Raw genomic sequence first — 6,595 nt, 5'->3', positions numbered from 1 at the left:
TTTGCTTGGCAGATGGTCAGACCGTAATTTAAAGATGATTTTGACAAATATTGTTATTGTTTTTGTTGAATAAAATTTGTTGTAAAAAAACTGCAACAATTATGCACCAACCCAATATATATATATGTACGTATGTATTCTTCTAGCTATCTACATGATATCTATAACAAAACAAAGTTAATGTTGAAAGCCTTCCTCATCATGAGATTAAACTGAAATATAATATCATTTGCATATTTTTATTATGCATAGAAAGGGATATGTAAAGTGAAAAAAAAAAGGGCTCAGAAAATCTTAGAATTTTGGTTTTATCATTAAATTTCACTAAAAAGCTGAAAACACTTTTTTGTTTCAAAATTTTATATCATATATACAAATACATACATACATACATACATACATAAATACATACCTACATACATAAAAATATGTATGTGCGTGTATGTATGCATATATATGTGTATATATGCTTATATGCTTAAATATTTTTAGCGTGATTTAATTGTGGATTTTCTCAAATTCAGCTTCATTTTCTTCTCTTTTTTTTATATTTGTAGTTTGCTTTTATAAAAATATCTAAAAGAAAACTCCAACATAATGAAAAATATTGTAACATTCTGATAAATTTATGCAACTACATAAACTTGTCATTGGTGTTTGAGACAAGCACTATGAGCTGTCACACTGCTGTGCAATCGTGATGCGTCTAACATATGCGACTGTAAAACAAGCTGAAGTCTGCTGGCTACACAATCCTTATAGAAACGCCGAAATAATTGTCGCTATTACTATAGTGGGTCATAGGAGCAGGTCATATGCCAGCATATTGTACAGTTATTTATTCTTTAATACTATTAATACAAGTGTAAGAATATCACTGAAAGAAAATCAGTAAATTCTAAATGTAAGACCAACACAAAAACAGAAAAATTAAATAAAAAGACAGTTAAAACAAAATGGAAAGAAATGCAAATAAAATAATTAAAAGACAAAACCCTTTAGGTTAAAGCATAGAGCTGATCTTTTCATTTTAAACAATTTTTCATTTGATTTATGTAAATGAGTTCTGAAAAGGCTGATTCCAGTTTAACTGTTGAATTATTGGAAAAAATTAAAAATTCCTGCTTTTTCTATAGGAAACGGAAAAAGGTGAAGTGATAATAAATTCTTCTGTGTGTTTCGGTGAAAATTAAATTTCAACAATTCTTAATTAGAAATTTGTTAGTAAAATAGATTTCGTGATCAACAAACATTAAAGATAGTAGATGATGATGATGCTGATGATGGAAGAAGAAGGAGAAGGAGAAGAAGGAGGAGGAGAAGAAGGAGAAGAAGAAGAAGAAGAATGATAGCAAGGACAACAATGATGAAGGGGACAATAGCAACAATGAAGATGATGATGACAATGATTATAGTGATGATTATCTTGAACATATCAACAGAAGCCATTAAATATAATGCAATTTCTACAAGCTTTCAATTTTATTTAATTTGTTGTTTTTCCATTTTGTATATTTATTTTACATGTTTCACTGGTTTGCATGTTTTATCCAATTCTGGTATTTTCTGAAATCCCTGAAACGAGAGCTTTTATTTATATTTACCTTAATGTTTTTTGGCAAATACAACAGTGTCAGACGGCAGACTTTTAGTTCCAACTCTTCTTTCCTATCCTAATTTTTGTCACTACATGTAGACATATAAACTTACTCTTCTGTAGTGAAATTCAGCTAATGCTGTCTATATATATATATATATATATATATATATATATATATACCATTGTTGTAACTATGACAAATTCACAGCCAGGTAATGTTACTAAGAGATATTAAACCATTAGTATTTAAACCAGTCATTTCAGGCCCAAATATTCTACGATCTTCAAACGTTGGGCTTCATGGAGGAAATGACAAGTGACCGACACCTTTGACAACATGCCATGCTTGAGAAGACCTGTCAAACCAACTGAAATCATAGTTGTGGCCAATGCCAGTGTCACATAACTAGAACCACTGTGCAGCATCTTGGCCAAGTGTCTTCTACTATAGCCTCGGGCTAATGAAAGCCTTGCGAGTGGATTTGCTAGATGGGAACTGAAAGAAGCCTGTTTTATATATATATATATATATATATATATATATATATATGTCATCATCGTCATCATCGTTTATACATGTGTGTGTGTGTGTTTGTTCCCCACCATCACTTGACAACTGGTGCTGGTGTGCTTACATCCCTGAAACCTAGCAGTTCAGCAAAGAGATTGATAGAATAAGTACAAGGCTTAAAAAAATATCTACTGGGGTCAATTCATTCGACTAAAAACTCAAGCTGGCCCAGTATGGCTTTGGTCCCATGATTGAAACAAGTAAAAAAGATGAAAGAAAGATCCGCCTACGTATATACATATAATCTTTTACCCATTTACTTGTTACAGTTATTGAAGTGTAGCCATGCTGGAGTACCACCTTGTAGGTCTACTTCAACAAATTTCCCCTGGTGTTTATTTGAATTTGGGTATTTATCCTTTTAGTCTTATTTGTGAGGAGATAAACAATCTAGCACTGGTTGTCAAGCAGTGGAGGGGTGACAAATATAACTATAAGGATACAACAGGCAACTACACAGTTCCTGTCTATCAAATTCACTTCCAGGCTGTTGGTTGGCTTGAGGCTGAACCCAACACTGCATGGTTATGAAATGAAATTCTTAACCACACAGCCACACACAAATATATATACACATAGACATGCATGTATATTACACACACACACACACACACACACACACACACACACACACACACACACACATACATAACATACGCACACTCAATTGTATACACTCATATATTCACACACATGCACACAATGAAAGCTGTTGGTTTATTTGGTTGTCATTATCAACATTCCCTAAGATACACATTAGTTGGCAACGAGATAACCATTTGGCTTGAGGGGGAAAACACTCTTACCCTTCCTCATTTATTATGTATCTCCCCCCATATCACAAATGATATTCAAAATGTTACAACATCTGCAGTGAACTGCCCAACAATTCACACATTAGCAATCTGTCACTGTGCCAAATATGCTCTGTAAGTTTACAGTCTAAGTGATGCCAGCATCAAAGAACACATGGTGGAAATGGTGATGATGACATCATTATTATTATTATTATTATTATTATTATTATTATTATTACTATTATTATTATTATTATTATTATTATTATTAAGGAAATTATTATTTTGTTATCATTAGAAAATAAATTATTATTATTATATTTTGACAATGTCATGTGAGATTCTACTGCATTACCAGAAGCACCTGCATGTTCCGGAGGCATGTGCAACATTACGTTTTGCTTATGTTGAGCCGTGTCATTTAGCTGTGGGGATGGTTCAGCTAATTGTTTCTTATGTTATTTTTATGTTTTCTCTATTATGTAAGAGAATATTGCAGTGTATCTGTGTTACATTGTTAAATGCTACACATAATTGCTGTGTGATAGATGTTACGTGTTTCAGTATTAAATGCCTATTGTGTATAATGTATGATAAAAATGGTTTGTGTAAAATTAATATGTTACAGCAGTGTAGAATCTCGGTTGTTACTGTAATAGCGTTGGGTATCAGATATATAAGAGCATAAGCTGTGTTATTAAATAGTGATGATGTAGAGAATATTTTATGTGAGCTGTAGGTAACATTATTGGTTTCAAATTTTGGCAAACAGCCAGCATTTTTGTAAGAGAGGGTAAGTCATAAACATTGACCCTCCAGCCCTACTCATCATCATCATCATCATCAACATCATCATTTAATGTCTGCTTTCCATGCTGGTATGGGTTGGACGGTTTGACATGGGGCTGGCTAGTTGGGAGCAGTCAGATTCCAACTGACTGTTGTGGCATGGTTTCTACAGCTGGATGCCTTTCCTAATGCTAAACACTTAGCAGAGGGTGCAGAGTGTTTTTTTACATGCCAACAGCATGAGTTCATTTACACAAAACTGGCAGACACAAGTTCTTTTTATGGGACACTGGCATCTGAAAAGACAAGACTGTATATGTGGAGGACTTATCTTGATGCTTCTTATCAAGTATAGCAAATCGCCACATCTCCCAGTCCCTTGTTCTTTCCTCAGTGAGGCTCAGCATCAACTCTGAAAGGATGGAAAACAAAGTTGAAATTAATGGCTTTGAACTTGGAACATAAAGTCAGAAGAAATGCCACTAAGCATTTTGTCCAATGTGGTAACAATTCTGCTTGTTATAACATAGCTGAGTGGTCAGAGTGTTAGGCTGATGATCATAAGGTTGTGGGTTTGATCTCAGTGTTGGGCGGTGTTCTGTCTTTGTGCAATGCACATCATTTTCTGTTTCCCCAGTCAACTTGAAGGGGAAAACACCCCTCCTACTTTCATGTGTTACACCTTTGTTGTTCCCCTCAGAGGGCTGAGAGTGTGTTTATGTCCACTTGAGACAACAAGGCCGCCTAAAACAGTTAGTGAACGTATGGTAGAAGCTATCAGGTCATACTCCTTTGTGGGTGATGGCTAAACTTTTCTATGCAGGAAAGAGTATGAGATGTGTGCAGAAATTATGTTGTATGGGTTGCTAATGTACCAAAAATATCTTATATAGAATGTGGGCTGCATTAAACAAAATTGGGTTCTACTGTGAATTGTATGTTTTTGTTCAAATTAATTTCAAGTTGAAGTGAGTTTTGTAATTAAGACAGAATTACTGTGGAAAAAAACAAATCATGCTGATTGGCAGCTGCTTAAGAAATGCTTTGACATCTCTGACAATTAATGAACTTGAATTTCTCAAACTGCTGCCTTCTCCAAACAGCTGACACCTACATCATCACTTTGAGCCTTATTTCATTTCTATTTTTTCGTTTTATCATATCTAACAGCTATGAGCCTGAAATATCAATATTCTGAAATGAATAATACTTAATAAAAACCAAAATTCGGCATTGCTAGTGGTTTCTTAATAACACACACACTCAACATAGACATATATACTGTGCACTTGTGCACACACATGCACACACATGCACACACACAAACACAGAATTATAATTTCAACTTAAAACATTCTGTTATTCAAAATGTTTAATATCCTTGTCCATAAATAATCTTTTGGGCTGATTGATGGTGTGGAAAAGATAATTCTTGTAGATGACTTTGCTTTGCTATATTCAGTTGCTTGCAACTTTGGTTTCCTCATATCTATAGTTTGATGAAATTGATGAATTCCTCATTATTGCAGACACCACAGTAATCTGAATAATGGGGGCACCTGTTACCAAACTGGTGTGCAGAATTTCGAAAACTAGCTTTGAATCTTTCCCTATTCTGAGGGGGATATGGTTCCAAATACTTTTTCACCACTGATCAATATTACTGATAGAAACACATCATGTCTGGAGCAAGTTGATATTTATTTTGGGATAAATATTCATCCTTAACGATGTGTTTTGCATCATCATCGTCGCCGTTGTCGTCATCATCACCATCATCATCAACATCATCATCATCATCATCATCATCACCTCGTTTTACGAGACACTAATTCACATTTACAAGAGAAATGTGAACTTCTGAAACAACTTTAGCACCTCACCAATTATAAGACATTAATTCCTGCCAGTCATTATCGTTTCTTGACAAAATCTGGCAAAAAATATATTTACTTGGAAATGAAGGGGTTAAATAACTGTTTTGACTGGAAAAAACAGTGATTTTTACATAGAATTTGATAAAGGCTATAATTGACACACAATACAATTCCACAGTAAAATAATTACCTTATAGCTTCCAGATGAGGTGGAGAATATGAAGATGAGGGTATTGTTGTTGGTGGTGGCAGCAGTGCTGACACAGATATTGGATCTTGTGATGCCGGTGTCAGTTGAAGTTGTGTGGGTAGTAATGATATTCATGTAGGTATTAATAACAGTGGTGAAGTTGGTGTGTTAAAGGTGTTAGCTGTGATGATGTGACGGTGTTGTTGTTGATGGTAAGAGAGGTGTTGATGTTAATAGCATGTTGGTGTACCGATAGTGTCAGTGAAAGTTGCTATGGTGTAAAATTGTAGGTGGTATTAGTGACATTTTTGTTGTATGCACTTAAGGATGTTTCATGGCAGATAATGAAATTACAGTTATTTAGTCTTACATAATACACACATAAAATATATGTGCACCTGCACATATACATATTCATATATACAAGTAATAGGTTAGCAAGAATTCAATACACCATCATCGTTTAACATCCCTTTTTTCAGGCTGGCATGGCTCGGACAGAAAAATGTTATAAACTTTTATAAAATTTTGGGTATATAAACATTGTATTTGGAAAAATAACCGGTTTTGTGTTGTCTTTTCAAATTTCTCTACTTGTATCGTAACATGTCTTCGCTCCAGTGTGTAAAATAGAGTTATAGATAGGGGGAGGTAATTAGGGATTATTTCCGGTATAAAGGAGATAACCGAAATGTAGGAGGTGATAGATTTTGATTAATTTACCAATATATATATATACACACATACACACACACACACACACACACACAC

This window comes from Octopus bimaculoides, chromosome 12 (genome assembly GCF_001194135.2).
Source record: "Octopus bimaculoides isolate UCB-OBI-ISO-001 chromosome 12, ASM119413v2, whole genome shotgun sequence".
In the NCBI taxonomy this organism is placed as follows: Eukaryota; Metazoa; Mollusca; class Cephalopoda; order Octopoda; family Octopodidae; genus Octopus; species Octopus bimaculoides.
This window is presented reverse-complemented; position numbering follows the sequence as displayed.